Genomic DNA, 16,285 nt, shown 5'->3' on the forward strand with positions numbered 1-16,285 from the left:
AAAGAAAAAGACGAGAATAAGAAAAATTAAGCACTGTCTGGAAAGAAAAAAAAAAAAAAGTAATTTCAAGCATTAGGACTTCTTTATAGAAACTTAAAATATTATCCAGAGTATGGAAAGGAAAATACAACAGAATCAAGACCCCATGCATGTATTCAGCTCTTCATTATTCTGAGCCAAAATACACTTGACCCCCAAAAGATATAGATATGCAGGTCACCATAGAAACTTTCCAGTTCTCTATAATGAGTTACTTCAAGGTCAGCTAAGCTTGTTAACTCTGGCTTAGAACTCTTCTTGTTGGACTCAGTCTGGCTGCTCAGAATCCTCACTGAGGTTCCTTGCTCTGCACCTCAGTGCTCTAGCAGCGGAGCTCATTAGGTTGAGTGCAGAACTAGCCTGGGCCTGGATTTGGGGTCACCACAAGGCTAAAGCAGTCTAATAACCCTCCTGCAACTAGGAGGCAAGTGGAAGATTGGTGAATCTGTATAATCAGCTCTAAATGGCACAGATAGAGACTTAGAAGTCTACCTGATCCTGGAGCCATTCCAGGAAAAACTGCTGAAATATCTCTGAAGCACATTCTTCATTTTGTCTGTTTCAAAATTCCTGCTGCCTTATCTAATAGCACTGTCTGGCCCAAGGAGTCCTTGCAGCTTGAGATGGGCTAAAAAAATTATGTCAAAAACTGAGTTTTATATTTATAGAAATATATTGAAATTAAAGTTTACAGACATTAACTGATACAGTTCAAGGAATTGAAACCATACAGGAAAGTGCTGGAAAATATTTGCATTCAGAACAGATTAAGCACATGTCAAAATTGATTCTGTTCTGATAAGCTATCCCAAACAGGGACATTTTTTTCATTAATACTTAAATGTTGATTATGTTTCAACAGCTGTTAAAATTGAGCAATGAAAGGTTATGGAGTCATATTTTAATTTTTCACCTATCATTCAAGATGGATCAGAACATCCTTAACAAAATAGTGACATCTCAAATTATATGTAAGACCTGGTGATTTAATTACAAATAATTGATTATTGCTAGGTCTTTTTCATATCACAAGGATTCATAAAAAATTAATTGCATCTAGGTGACATTACAAATCACCAGAAGTTTTTTCTAAATACTTTTGGAGAGATATGAATATTGGGTTGATTATAAGATAATATGTATATGTGTGAAAATATTTTTATATTATCTTTCAGTGAGATGCAATAATAGAAATTAATTTCGTGCAAGAATCTGATTACCCTAGGTATTAGCACACAGCATGAGAAGAATTAAAAAAAATATATCTTTTCTACAAAAGTAAGCCCTTTGCATGTCCTTCAGTTCCTCCACTGAAATATTGTGATAACACTTGGATATCAATTTTGAAACCTTGGCTGGCACGTGACCTCTTTCACATAGATGACATACTTAGTTTTGTTTTCTTTTAAAAAGCTTCTCATCTATTTAGTGGGGGATTTTTTGTATATCCAGAAGCATGGTTTCCAGGAAAAACTAGAAATTCTTTTCTCCTTCACAGAATTACTTGAAACAAGTTTACACCTTAACAAAAGATTTCAGAAGAATTCAGTCAACTCCAGTACTCAGGAGAAGTGCTTCTTCTTAAAGCTTCAAGACATCAGCCAAAATCAGCCTATATTAGGATGTTTCATTTCTGCACCATTCATTTAAAATCTCCAGTTCCATTTCCCTAGCATTCCTTTTTTTTTTTTTAATTTATTTATTAGTATTAGCAAACCTAAAATGTAAAGTATCATATATCCTCAGATAATGTTGCACTATGACTTTCCACTCTAAGAAGAAATCCTGCTTATATGTGTTTCTCTGTAAATTAAGATGTAAAGAGATTATTAAATAATCAGTGACAGAGTCCTGCAGATGAAATCCATCAGAGAAGAACAATTCTGCTTTTCAAAGGAGATCTAAGAGCTCTCTAAGTAGCTGAGATCTCTGACAATAGTTAGTATAATAAGCACTAGAAGTACTTGTTGGCTTAGCATTTGTTCCTACATGAGGCGTCACTTTAAGGGACAAAAATCCTTGGGTACAGTATCAGAGGACATCTCTAGTTATTGAAAGTAGTCTGCAGCCAGATTGTATCTTACAAATACAAAAATATGCTCCTAATCTAGAGCTAGATGCTATATATGGAGCTCTGAAAGCAAAACAAGAAAGTATACAATGTATGAATAAATAGTTTCACCATGTTTATCTGAGAACTAGTTTGAAATTCCCTTCAATTCCTCAGATTTCTACAGTTTAGAGTACAGCTGAATTACAACAGCTCTATTCCACAAATAATTCCATATCCTCAGCAAAAATGAAACTTTTCAAAATTATTCCCCAAAAAAGGGGTCAAAGAGTGCTGAGTAGACAGGTAATTAGGCAGTTCACTTCACACAAGGGGATACTCTCAGGACCTACTTTGTTCAGCTCAAGGTAGTGTTCTCACACCAGATCACTGAAGCAGTAATTAAAAAAAGGAAATTTCATTTGAGTGTCCAAATTCCTTTTACATATTAAGTTAGACAAATTTTCTCTAAGGTTTAACAAGTAAGCCAAAGTCCATGAAGAAAAATAAAAAAATTCTATGAATAACAGTTTTATAGAGAAAAAAATATATACTTTTTTCAAACTGCACTATTATAAATGTTTCTTTGAATAACAGTTTTATAGAGAAAAAAATATATACTTTTTTTCAAACTGCACTATTATAAATGTTTCTTTGAAGTAATAAGATTTACAATAACATAACTAGTCTTACTGATGACTGATGTTTACCAGTCATAAGTATCTAGAGGCAGAAAAACATCTGAGTTCCATAGTCACTCTGAATAGTAGAGCTATGTCAGTTATGGTCTCTTATAAAAGAAAGTCTGGAAAAAGAATTAAAGCTATAAATTCTTAGCCAAAAGAAAATGTAAAATGCTAATAATAATATTAATAAAATGCTCAAGTCTTATGATCTGTAAAAGTAAGAACAGGCTACCGCCACATCTGCTGATGCAGAACTTATAAGAAATTTACGAAAGATTTCACAAAACATACATTTTTCCTGATGTATTTTAAAATATCAAGCAGTGATACAGATTTCTGTTATAAATCTAGTCCACGAAACAGACTGGAAACGTAAGGGAAACAGGGGTAAATGTAGTAAATAACTTGAAATATAGATAATGGTAAAGAGTTGAACTTTCCATTAAACAGCATTTGTGGGATCTTGATATTTCTAGAATTTGGTATTCCTGAACATAAGCAAGCCAGAATTTTCTTCCTCACTAAGCTCTACAAGGATAAAAAGACTAACTGAAATAAATTTTATCTTAGGCTTAGGTATTTCAGTGGTGTCACAACCAACTTCAATGAATAAGCCTGACAGTAGAAGAGGCCCTTTTATGAAATTCAAATTATTGGTGTGGTTTTTTTCTTTTTTTTTTTTTTTGTTTTGCTTCTCTTCCCCTCCCCTTTTCCAGACAGGATATGTCAACAAAGACAACAGATGTTAAAGAGTTGAGCAAAACAAATTAGTCATGTGGAGCCTGCAGCAGTTTCTCTGGCTATCCTGATGACGGGTTCTACTGTGTCACATTGCCCTCTGTAGTGCTTCACTTTGCTTAAAGTAAAGAAGTAGCGAGGTAATTAAATAGCATTTAGCAGTAGCATACAAAACTAGAATATAAGGCAAAAACAGTAGATGCAAGTTAGCTCAAATACAGGAGTTAGGAGAAGGCTGACATCTGGACTCATCCCTGCTTTCCAATGAAGACAGTTTTATTTGACCATTAGGACCAAATTCAAGAGAAAATGAAGAGAATGAATCCAATCCAGACATGAACATTACATAAAATATAATTGAGTTCATGCTGGTCTTTTGCCTTGTCTTTCTTTCAATTAATTTCCTTTTTAGATAGCTATGTGATGTGTGGGTTTGAAATTATTAGATGAAATAGGATCTGAAAGCAAAATCTTCACATCTAGTAAAAACTGCCTTCCAGCTCTTTTGGCAAATGGAAAAAAAAAATGAAGCATGAATTAACTCAAGGCTATTCCCTTCATAACTGTAAATTAAATAATTCTGACAAAGTGAAGATACCAAAACCACTGACAAAGCAAAATGCAAACAGATATCATGTGATATCCAGCTCTGCCAAAAAGAATATAACAATGATGCCTATTCTTATTTCTATAGAAAACTACAACTGGAAATCTACAGAAACAACAGACTATTAAAGTGTTAAGATGAAATTCAATCTTATTTATTAATTATTACTTGTGCTGCCCATTCTGATATGTTGGCTTTTGTTAATAATTTTATGATTTACTGATTTTTACCTAAGTAAGGATTCAACTAATTAAAAAGGAATCTGTCCTTCTCCTGAATACAAAATCACATGACAAATGTTAATACACGAAATCTGTTACAAAGTAACAAATCACATTATCTTATTGTAGATGTAATATAATGATAAACAGACAAAACCAAAGCATATATTGGTTTAAATAAATTGGTCTGAGGAGGCAGAGACAAAGAAAAATTTCTATTCTCACTTCAGAACTGTATTTATAATTGCTTACCTCATAACTGTTATACCACAGTAATGTCATCTATGGAGGAACATTGTTGTGTTATGACATAGATGATTTTTGAGTGTCAAAGGAAAGAGGATATCAGAAAGCAGTAAACAAGAAGGAATAGTTTTAGGATGGAATCTCTCTGCGATCTCAGCACTTCAGCGAGGAAGCTGCAAATGCAAAAGATATCAAAGGCTGACACGTGAGAAGGTAGGGCGAGGTGCAGCAGAGAGATGACAGTGGAAACTATTTGGAGGTCATAACAACAGATCATACTGTTACTGCAAGGCATGAGGGTTTAGTTACCTGTTCCTGTTCCTTGTACTTTATCTATCTGCTTCTATATGGCCCCTTAAATTACAAAGCATTTCCGTCCAAAAGATTTACAGCTGCTCTGGCTTTGCAGCAACTTTTCCAGCAGGAGAGGATTTTTTTCACCTATACAACTTCTCACATGGAGCCAAGAGATTAAAACTTTCCATAGATAGAGTGGATCTGACCTGTAGTTCTGATTTGCATCAATATTTCCACTCATCCTATGCTTTAATCTTTAGCCAAACTCTTTCCTCTGATGTAGAGAAAGACAAATATTTTTCAGCACATCTCCAGAGTGGTACATAGTGTTGAACTTCCTCCTTGACCTTAATAGCATTCAACAGTATATTCCAGTGTTTGCGAAATGCCTTCCTATCAGAGTGCTTATAAGACACTGTTTTTGCCCAAAGGCACCAAACAATTATTGCAGATGCATTATTTTATTGCAGGCATGTCAAGGGAGAAGGAAAGACTGCCTTTTAGCACCTGCATTTTAAGATTAATAAAGGACAGCAGACATAGCAGGATGAGATATAAATTTCAGGTCATAATACGCTATCAGAATTAAAGATGTAAAAATGAATAATTGGAAAGGATTAGTTAAAACTGAGGCAAGAGAAAATAGAAAAAACTCCTAGATCAGCTGTGTCATGATGTATAGCTTTTGCTCTCAGTAGAGAAGTGTGTATACTAATCTCCTGGATACTGGAAAAGCTAACACAGCATTCTAGATTCAAGAAAAAAAAAACAAAACAAAACACTGTTGATACTCTAAAGAAATCCAGCAACAGCCAATTACAGGACTGGATGCTCAAGGAAGACCTTACCTTAGCTTGTCTTTGGGAATTACCCATAGCCTATAAGTAGTGGGCTGAATTTGGCTTGTAAGTAAGTATTAATAAATAAATTCTGTTACATCATGCTTCCTGAAAGCTGGTAATGTTAAAGCGTGCATTTTACGATATAAAGAACATCTTGTTTAGTTTAGTTCAACTTTAAGAAAAGGAAGAAGAAAGAACAGGTGAACAGAGGATGAAACAAGTCAGGGATGCTAGGGTATTACAGAGAAAGACAGAGAAGGAACAGTTACGATTAAATACAAATTTAAAAAAGCTCACACCTGCCACTGGATGCCATCAAGATTCCTGCATTAATGCTTGGAGATTTCTACTTTTAGTCATTAGGAGAGTAGAAAACAGTGATGTGTTAAGTAGCCTGCTCATTTCCTTCTATGAGCAGCTGCAGACACATTAGGATGTGAAGAAACCTTGGTGCAGTCACACTCCCCCTGGCTAAAACTCTCTATTAGCAATAATAGAATAATTTTATTTATTTATTTATTTTTGCATGGATTGTTTCACAGTAAAGTGTCTTCTAATGACTGAAATACTTCATGAAATTTTAATGCCAAAGTATATAATTCTTTGCTATCCAAATGAATAGCAGCATACAGGAGATGGCAAAGATGGCTCTGCAGCAGTCTCTCAGAAGGATGTGGTTGACTAAAGAGAAATCTACTACCTATTGTAAGCATAATTCTTCTATTTGCCTTTGCACTTCTGGTGAAACTTAGAAAACTAGAACTCTGACAACAATTTGTAAGAGAATTTTTTTAAACAACCTGAATCATGTGTTCCTTTCAAAATACAGAACAGCTGGAAACACAGTGGAAAGCAAGCCATGTCTCAAAAGACGAATCAGAGCTCACAGAACAATATTTATGAGGTTTGACTGTTACCAATACTAGATATTCTTAATTATAGTGTCATTAAAATTTCTTCTAAATATCCTTTTAATTCTAACGCAGTTAGGACAGCAAGACTCTAGTAAACCCTCCCATCTCCATCTTCCAGAGATTTCAAAGAGTTTTTATATAACAGATTGTTGACTCATCCAGCAATGAGGTAAAAGTGTAATGTATGAATCCCGACTTCAAATAAATCTGATGGCCTAATTATTTATCAAAAGCTACAATTGTTAAGCAGAAGCTGGTATTTAATTAACACTTTCACCACCATTAGGATCAAGATTCAAATACAAACATGAGCTAGAAACAAAACTTTCAATGCTTTTGCTACCTGAGCTTATTTTATCTTCTGCAGTAACACAGTGCTATTAATGTCTTTCTCACAGCTGTATATTTTACAAGTAACAATACAAAATTTTCATGAAGAATCTTTGAAGTGTCTGCATTACTTAGTAACTTTACATCACTGGAAGAGCAATATAAGAGCATGAGAATATGTGACCTTTCTGTTTCTCTGTTCACTTTCCTACTTTTCTCTTTACGTTTAGAATCTGTAACATTCATTAGAAGTGCATACTGTGGATTTTATTAAAGCCAGTGAAATGCTGCAAGCATTTTCTACAGGATTTAGCGTTTATTCCTACCATACCTTCTATCCCAAACATACACTGTCTGAACCCAGATACTATAAATTTTCTTAGTCAGAAATACATCTGAATTCATTAACTTTCCTAATTTAGCTTGGAATAGACAAGATAGGCTTCCAGAGATGCAATACATGGGACAATACATGGGATGTATTTGCAAACTAAATGAACTGAGAATATAGGTCATCAAGTAATATTCAGCAAAAATTCATTACTTTGTGTGCTAAGTTTTTAGTGTCGATTAGACAGTAGAGTTAGATTTGTTGCAGATCTGTTTCATATGTATATACATGTAGGTATATAATATGTATGTCTTTGTAACAGATTTTATGAATTCAACTGGGTTATATAATATTTTCTGATGTTGATGTATATATGTATTGCATGATATCTACACATTAGAACTTTATCATAATGAATAACAGCATAGTATAGGCTTCATAATATACAAGAAATCTTAGCTATCCTCCTGTATTTCACAGAGCCTACTTTTTGGAAATCAAATTGAACTCTGCCATCTGAAATTATTCATGTCTGACATACTGAGTTCCCTCAGATACCAGAACAGAACCTTAAGAACGGATCCTTAAGAAAGTGCCTTGCCTCTGTGTCTACCTTTTAAGCTTTCCAAAGTTAAGTCAAGAAATTCCATCACACTCTTCCTTCAGCACTTGTACTCTCTTCTTTACAAGTCTATGGTCCCCAAATATAATTGCAAATTACACAGACATGCGGAAGCTCGCGTAGTTGAGCTACTTAGCCAAGTATCTATGAAGCATCACATATTGAACTCTGCGGAGCCATAACCACACTTACCAGGAGCTACACTGTTTGAGGTTATCTTCACAGGCACTATAGACGTGCACTGTGTTAAACATACACATTCACTTATCAAAGGCCTTCATCTTAATGGGAAATACTGATTGCAAGTAACTAGAGCAGTCTACATGTTTAAGTCTGTGATAATTTTGTTTTCCTACATTTTGAGACTGAGGCAATTCAATATTGAAAAAAATAAATAAATGAAGCAATCTGATCCCAAAGAAGAATATCTTAGCTCCAGCCTGTACAGATTTTCCCAAATCTGGAAACTTTCCCAATGAGAGCCAATAACATTTCAGTTTATGGATGTGTGTAGTTAAGTATAGAGCTGTTTCTCAAATAGCTTATCATGTATTTTCATAACCAACATTAAATAACTAAAGAGAAAGAGTTGGTGGGTCAACTTCCATTTTCTGAGAGGTAGTTATTTTCATCTATTTGGAAAGCTAGGATGGAATTTGTAAAAAAATTAAATCTTAGCAAGAAACTTTCAGACACAAATGTGATTTTAATATTTCACATTCACCAGTGTTGACTCTACGAACTCAGAGAAGACTAAGGTGAAGGAAGCTTAAGGTCCTACACTATCAGTTTGCTCTCAAACACCACTCACTATTTGCTCAAAAACTGTCAAAAAGTTTGTAGATAACTAAGAACTGGCAAATTCATACTGTTGAAAGAATGTGAAAAGAATGGATGAAATGGATGATTCCAAAAAAAAAAAATTGCTTTTACTAATTATTTGACTAATGATACATAAAGACCATACTATTTTCTTTAAATGAACAGTGCTGGAATTATTCCTTGTAGACTGTGTTGCTTTCTTTAGAGGGAAAACAAAGTAGTAGTGTTTCTCTTCATTTTGACTAAGGCCTTTGAGACAGATATTAGTTTTGTAGATTTAACTGCTTATTCTACCATCCACTTAGATCGATTCTGTTTTCATCTGTAATCCTGCTAGTTTTTCCAAGGTAATATCTATCTTCTGGTTTCATGTTTGAAATAAGACAAGTGTTTGAAAAGTGAAATTTCAGTTTTAGTATTATTTGATGAAAAAACACCAGAGTTCTTTGTGAGATACTGGTATCTATGAAGTGGTGTGTCATTCTCTTTGCTTCAGGCAACTCATGCAGCTTTGTAGAAAACTGATTTGTTGTGAGCTTCTTCTGATTTCAGACTAGAGCTCCTTCTGAGCATCTTGACAACATGATTAACTGTCCCTTGATAAAGAATGTCCCCTCCCTCTTTCTTACATGCAGTGTAAAAAGTACTATGCATTTCAAACAATGAAAACCAAACATTTTTTCATAAATACATATGCAAAAGGACTTTAAATAAAAGAAATGCATTTTGAGACATGGGTGTTTTTTTTTTTTTTCTTTTCTATTATGAAGAGCCTACAGGTATAAAGTTAAAATGTATTTTTAATGCCAGAGCCAAACTACACTTCGCTACAAGCTTCCATTTGAAGGCTTACCAAAAAGCGAGAATGCAGTTTTTGTTCTTTTCATCCAAGATACAGAACTAAATCAGTTTTTCTTTTAACTAAGAGAAAGCAAAACCTGGTTGTCATGGTTACCTGCCTATATTACAGCTGTTACTAACTGAATCGTTAAGAGTAATTCTGCTAACATACATGTGGACCTGACTACTCCTTACATTACTTTAGCAATAATAAAAAACAATTAGGTGAATGCAGTCTTAGTTACACCTAATTATTGCCTCTTTCATTGTGACAGTTTGTTGTTCATAATACTAATGAAATGCTACATAAATCTTAATGATTACCTTCAATATTGTTATATAAATCTTTCTGAAAATTGGAAAGGCTTTAGAGTAAGCAGACTGGACACAATAGGGGGTTTAAACAGCATGCACAGTACATAGCATATAGCTGTTCTGGGCTCCAGCAAACAGCTGCTTTTCATTCCATATAAATAAAGCAGGACACCTCAAAATAAATTAATATAAAATAATATATCACCACTTAATTTATTTGACCTTCTAGTGCTCACATTAAAATATTCTTTAAACTTTTTTTTGGTATATATCCTCTAAAGGGCAAAATTTGAATAGCAGTAATTAAAACAACTTAAAAGACACAGATAAAGAGAACTACTTTTATTTCATTACTAGCAGAAAAATTGGCAGTAAGAAATATCAAAACATTATATTCTTCAGATAAGTAGCTTACATAATCATGAATCATTAACTATATTTCTAAAGCTCCTTATACTCTTGAATCCTTCTGTGGAGCTCAGTCTGAAAAAACTTTTACAGCAAGTTTTCCTTTTTCCATTAGAACATTTGCTTGCTAGGTAGAATTCACATAGCACCAAATATAGGTGGGAGAGTGGGAAATAAGTACTACATCATTCAAGCTCCAGTCCTTTTCCTGTATGAAGGAAAATTCTAGTAATCGCATAGCGCACTCACAGAGGAACATTTGTAATTCTCATCAGGATTGGAGTTAAGGGAAAGTAAAGGTTGAGATTAATTAAGCTGGAAAGGAAAAATAGCTTCTATACTACTGAGAAGGTAAGAGCAGGTTAACAGGGTCTTTTTTCTAATTCCAAGCCCAATCTGAGAAGCAACACGGCAGCAAAATGCGTTGGATAGCTGGAGGCAGATTTCCCCTTGCCTGACTTCCAGGCTAAAGCACCTTTTTCCCTTGCCATGTACTGGAGGTACTGCAGGAATTGTCAGTTTCAGCTTAGGTTTATGACACTGATCATACCAAGCCTGTGCAGAAAGACCTTGCCCAAAGGCATACATTTGCTCAGAATGAGGTATGAGTTTATTTATCAAATAGGCCATGAGGCAATACAAAGCTTTTATTAACTTTAAGCTTCCATGCTCGCTTTGTCCTAGCTGGAGTGGCACTCTTACCTACAGTGAAGCCTGACAGGTAAAAGTGTAGCTATCCCATTAAGAGAAACAAATTTTAAACAGTAAACTGTGCTCAGTATATTACAGTATGTGATCAGAAGACTTGTTCATTTTTATTTCTCAAAACCTAAAGCATTATTGTACTGTGAAATAGCAACCTTCAGACTGGTGGTTCCCAGTCCCAGCTCTAACTCAGGAAACCCTTTCAACAACTCAATCATTGATCATAGCTTTACCTCAGAAATCCTTAACTAAATTGAGCCTTATGCTACAGTTAACCTCAGTCCAGATCAGATCATTTCTCTGCAAAATAGGCATGCAGTCAAAGTCTACTTCTCCATTGGACATCACTGGTCATTACTGCATTTTTATCCACAAATGGGAAGGTTGAAAGCACATTGTTATAATTCCAGCTTTCAGGGGGTAGTGTCTAAACAAAGACTTAGGGATCAAACAACCTGTGAGTTTCCTACTGACAACTTTCTCTTTTTGAAATACTGTCTATAAAGCCAAGCCACATAACTGAGTTAAATAGGAAGTATATATGCTTGAAAAATAAATAAGAATCATAATTTTAAATATCTGGAAAAACTTCTGAAATTCCAGATGATTCTTATCATATAACGGCTTGGGTTAGAAGAGACCCAAAAGATCAAAAAGTTCTAATCCCCCACTACAGGCAAGGCCACCATCCTTCAGATCTGGTACTGAGCCAGATTGCCCAGGATGTACGTAATACTTCATAATACTTGCTTACAGCAAATAATTCTATGAGTAGATTTTGTTCATTCCTAGAAAGACGATACAGAATCCCCAAACCAGTCAGTGCTTAAAGGTCTTATGTTTTCAGGACACTGTAAGTCTGAGCATTGTACAAATGTCCCCTTTGTTTAAGGGATCTGTATCACTGTATGAATAGGGTTCATTAAGCAAGGGGTCACAGATTGTACTGTGAAGCTTATAGCATCCTCTGTGTACCTATTGTTCACATGTGTGCATGGTGGGGAGAAAATTATTTAAACCTGTTAATTCACTAGGGTTAAAATTCTAATTTCAAAAGAAAATAGGACTCCTATTTTTCAGTGTCAGCATGGCATCACTTCCCAAGGACTAAAACACATTCATTAGCTCTGAATAAATAGCAGGCAGCTATGTGGAGTGTGAGATGCATATTTGGAATGAAATTGTGAGTTGGGGTGAAGAAAAGCAACAATTTTTATCCAAATAAAAAGGTAGAGGGCCAAAGAAATACCCAAAGTAAACTCACTTATCTGCTCCAAAGTGAATTCATGAAGACACTCTCCCATTTCTATTAATGGAGTCATGACTGTCAAAGATATGCAGGGTAAGGATATATTACAAATAGAAGTGGGCTTGGAAAGATTGTAGGGATAAATTAGACAAAGATGTCCTAAGCAAGCAAGTTTCAGACAGTGGTCCAATGGTCTGGAATGGAGTTGAATTCATCAAGAAACATCTTACTTTCATTGGAAAACATTAAACCATTTATATCTGTGGTTGGTGTTTTTTTTTTTTTTTTTAAACACTTACAGAAGTGTTTTTTGAGTAATACATGAAAGATACTTCTCATTTTGAAATCACAATTCCAAACTTCTCAATTAAAAAAAAGTCATAATTAAGAAACGAGTATAACTGAAGGTGACAATGTCACTTGGAAAGTTTAGACTCAATAATAGAAAAAATGCAACAAACATTAAAGATGTTTTCTTCCACATAATGTTTTCATTCTGACTCAATATCTGATCCGTAGCTATGTGAAAAACTATGAAATAAGAATGGTTTCAGGATGTATTTTCTATCTTTAGACAGTTTCAAAGCAAGTCTTATAAAAATTGAAATAATTCTAAGAGTTGATAAGATCAGTTTTAATTAAAATTACTAATTTTTTTTTATGAGGAAATTGATGGCTTTTTGATTAGATGAAGTTGTTAAATGGTTCATGATATTTCATGTTCCAGCTCTCCCTCTACAATGCTTCTGCATACTTCTAAGCTTTAGAGATACAAAAACAGCTCTTTCCAAAATAAGCAATGTGGCCCTATGAAAATGAGGTAATGAGGAACATGAGGAACACATAGAAGACCATTTGAGCTATCATTCAGAAGTAATGGTCTGATACCTTAGTCCATTAGTGATAGAGAAATAAGTAAGAAATCAGTAAGACTATATAGTTTTCATCCAAGGAATACGCTGATAGATCTGATGCAGGATCTCACAGTAGTTTAATATTTTCCGCAGCCTGTTAAGAGAGATTATCTCTCAAAGCTACCTAGTTTCTCACTGTTTTTCCCCCCCCCTCTAGTTTGATCATATTTACAACTTGATGAAACAAGAATTTTCCATTTTAACATAATAAAAGTTTACTTACTTTTTACACCTTGATAAGTATCCTTCCCTGCAAAGACTTTGGTTTCTTAAGTTCATTTTCTTAAGAAAAAGGTATTCAACAAGACATGTTCTGCAATCTACAAAATTGATCAGGAATTGAAAATTATTAATCAATAAAATCTGTTTTCTGTACATTAGAATACTTACATAAAGTTTAGGAAAACAAATACAATTGTTTTGAACTACTAAAATTACACTGCAATGACTCCAAAAGGAGCAAACCTGCCATTCATTTTTATTACATTTAACTTCTTGAACATGCCTTTGAATAAGTACAGTAAGAATTGGCATTCAAACATCTGAAAAAATAACTGCCTGATATGTTAATATTCTCTAGGTCATCAATCAGTACCTCAAAGTATGGCAATACTTTGGGTCAAAATAAAGATTTACCAGTATTAAGGACTTACAAATACAGCTGTAAGAATGTGGACAACTTATTACCAATTTTATGCATTTAATATGAACACTGTGAAATATCCTTCCACTGCCAGATTTCTTTTCCTTGTACTAAATTTCACTCTGAGTTAAAAAAAAAAAAAAAAAAAAACAACTTAAAATCAAGGACTAGATTAATTTCATCCGGTTGCTAGCTGCAACGCAAATAGGAAAAGGCCAGTTATAAGAGGAAAGGCCTAACAGCCTGAAAAGTACTAGAACTTCTTCAGTGCATTTATTAATGACATGGAAAATGTTGAGCAACGAGGTGAAAAAACTGCAAAGCCTATTTAATCATTTAAGTTTTCAGTTTTATGAAGCACTTCAGAGTGATTTAACCAAACTACTTGTTTAGGCAATGTGGTGACAAGAGAGGATAAAGGTGAACATTAAAAAGAACTTTTCAAACTACATGAAAATAGTTAAGAGTAACAATCACTCCATCCCATTCCTAATAATACTCCTGTGCTGGCTCTGTTACTTCTACCCTGCAATGGAAAGAATTTTTCTTTAAGCTTGTTTTTCCATAGGTTAGTATTACAAAGCAGCTACAGCACAGCTTCTAACATACTATTTATTCCTCCTAGACTGACAGAAACTGAGTCCAAAATATAGATAGGGATTTTTTTTGTCACTTACATGTTTTGTCCTTGATTTTCCTTTTTATTATGAAGGATTCCTAATAATACAAAATCTGCTTAGGAGGCAGATTAACCAGTGAATTATTATAGTTGTTTGATCAATGTCAAGAAGGTCCATCCTTGTCTGTTAAAATATGAACCCTTTAGCTGAAATTTGGAAGATCTTTCAAGCAAGTAAGAAGCCAACTAATAGGGTTATTCTGTCCTAATTATCTGACATAGACCAGCAAATCTGTAGTGGAAGTTTTGGTTCCTGCCTACTTCTGAACTGTCTGTGTACTGTGTAAGAAATTACTGCAAAACAGTGTTCAAATCTGTATTGAGTTTATCTCATGGCTACCTAATGAATAAAACATCACTGCCACAGAGTAGATAAAGCATTTGTCATAAGACTGAAACCTCTATAAAATACCCAGCATTCCTTGCTTCCTTATGTAGAGACTCCATATTAGGATAGGTATTTCGCTCTTATTTTTCATTCGATAGAATGAGATTAAGATTAACTCAAAGAAACCTAGCTGCTGATTAAAATAAGGAAGCTTTCTAAAATGGTGATGTGTTCTTTTAAAAGTATAGAGCAGCTCTCTCTTATCAGAGAGAAACAAGAAAATGAGGTAATCTGGTTCTAAACAGATACCACATAAAATAGGACGTTTCTTCTTGTCAAGAAATGTCATTTTGATTTGATATTTTCCTCATCCACTACAATTATTATTTTTGGAAGGGCGTATGGCATTGTTTTGCCATACTGACAGAGGTTTAGACCACAAAACTATAGATAATTAAACTAGAAAGTATAAAGGACAGCTCTCTTAATTACAATGTCACAGATATAATTGGAAGACTTGACCAGTAATGTGAAGAACACCAGTTGATACATATAATTAGCTGCTCTGAAGTGTCAGTAAATGAGGAATCTAAATTACATATTCATGTAGCTCTAACTTAACTTGTTGCATCAGCCCATACTACTGAAGATTAAAATTGAAAATAGTTTTCTGGAAGGATATGAAATCCATGCAGCAAAACTGCAGTGAGTTCATTGTTTGCTATGATAATTTCTGAAACTTCCAGATATTGTTCTTTGCTGCAAAGTTAAGGAAACGGTTACAGGACTATAAAGCATCTCCTAACAATGACCCCTACAATGCTTAACCCAGATCTCATTGAGGTGAGTTACTGTACTCTGCAAACAAAGTTAAAAATCACTGTAACTTTCTACAGTAAATCACATGCACAACTCAAATAGCCATTTGGATATGGATAAGGATTTCAGCCTGTCTAACAAGAAATTGCCTGTTTTAAAACAGAATCCTTCTGGAACATAGGCCTTTCATTCCTGTCCAGCAGATTCAAATATACTCAAAACGTTTACATTTTCTTCATGCAAACACTGAAAAGCAAGATGATAGCTTTGGTATGTAAATGAGAGAAGATACTTTTATCTCCCCTGTACAACCTATTCTCTCTTAATTCCACCACTCCCCTTTTCATTTAGACCAGTGGATGTTGGTGGACAGGCAAATTCCAACTGCTTGCGTCAGTGCAACTTGACCAGCCCCCTCTGCAGAAGATGAAGCAATTCAGCAGCAGCTGATGAGCTCCCCTCCTCTTACTTTTCCCTGCCAGAAAAGAGTAACTCAGAGTCTGAGATGGGATATTCACTCAATCCAAACCCTTTCTGCTATTATAACAAAGCAGTTCTGCACTCTCTCTTTAGCAAGTTATTCACTGTAAACACTTGAACTGGAATTTTTATTTTTACTTTCAGATACAGAGGGATTTAT

The sequence above is a fragment of the Meleagris gallopavo genome, chromosome 4 (genome assembly GCF_905368555.1).
Source record: "Meleagris gallopavo chromosome 4, MGAL_WU_HG_1.1, whole genome shotgun sequence".
NCBI lineage: Eukaryota > Metazoa > Chordata > Aves > Galliformes > Phasianidae > Meleagris > Meleagris gallopavo.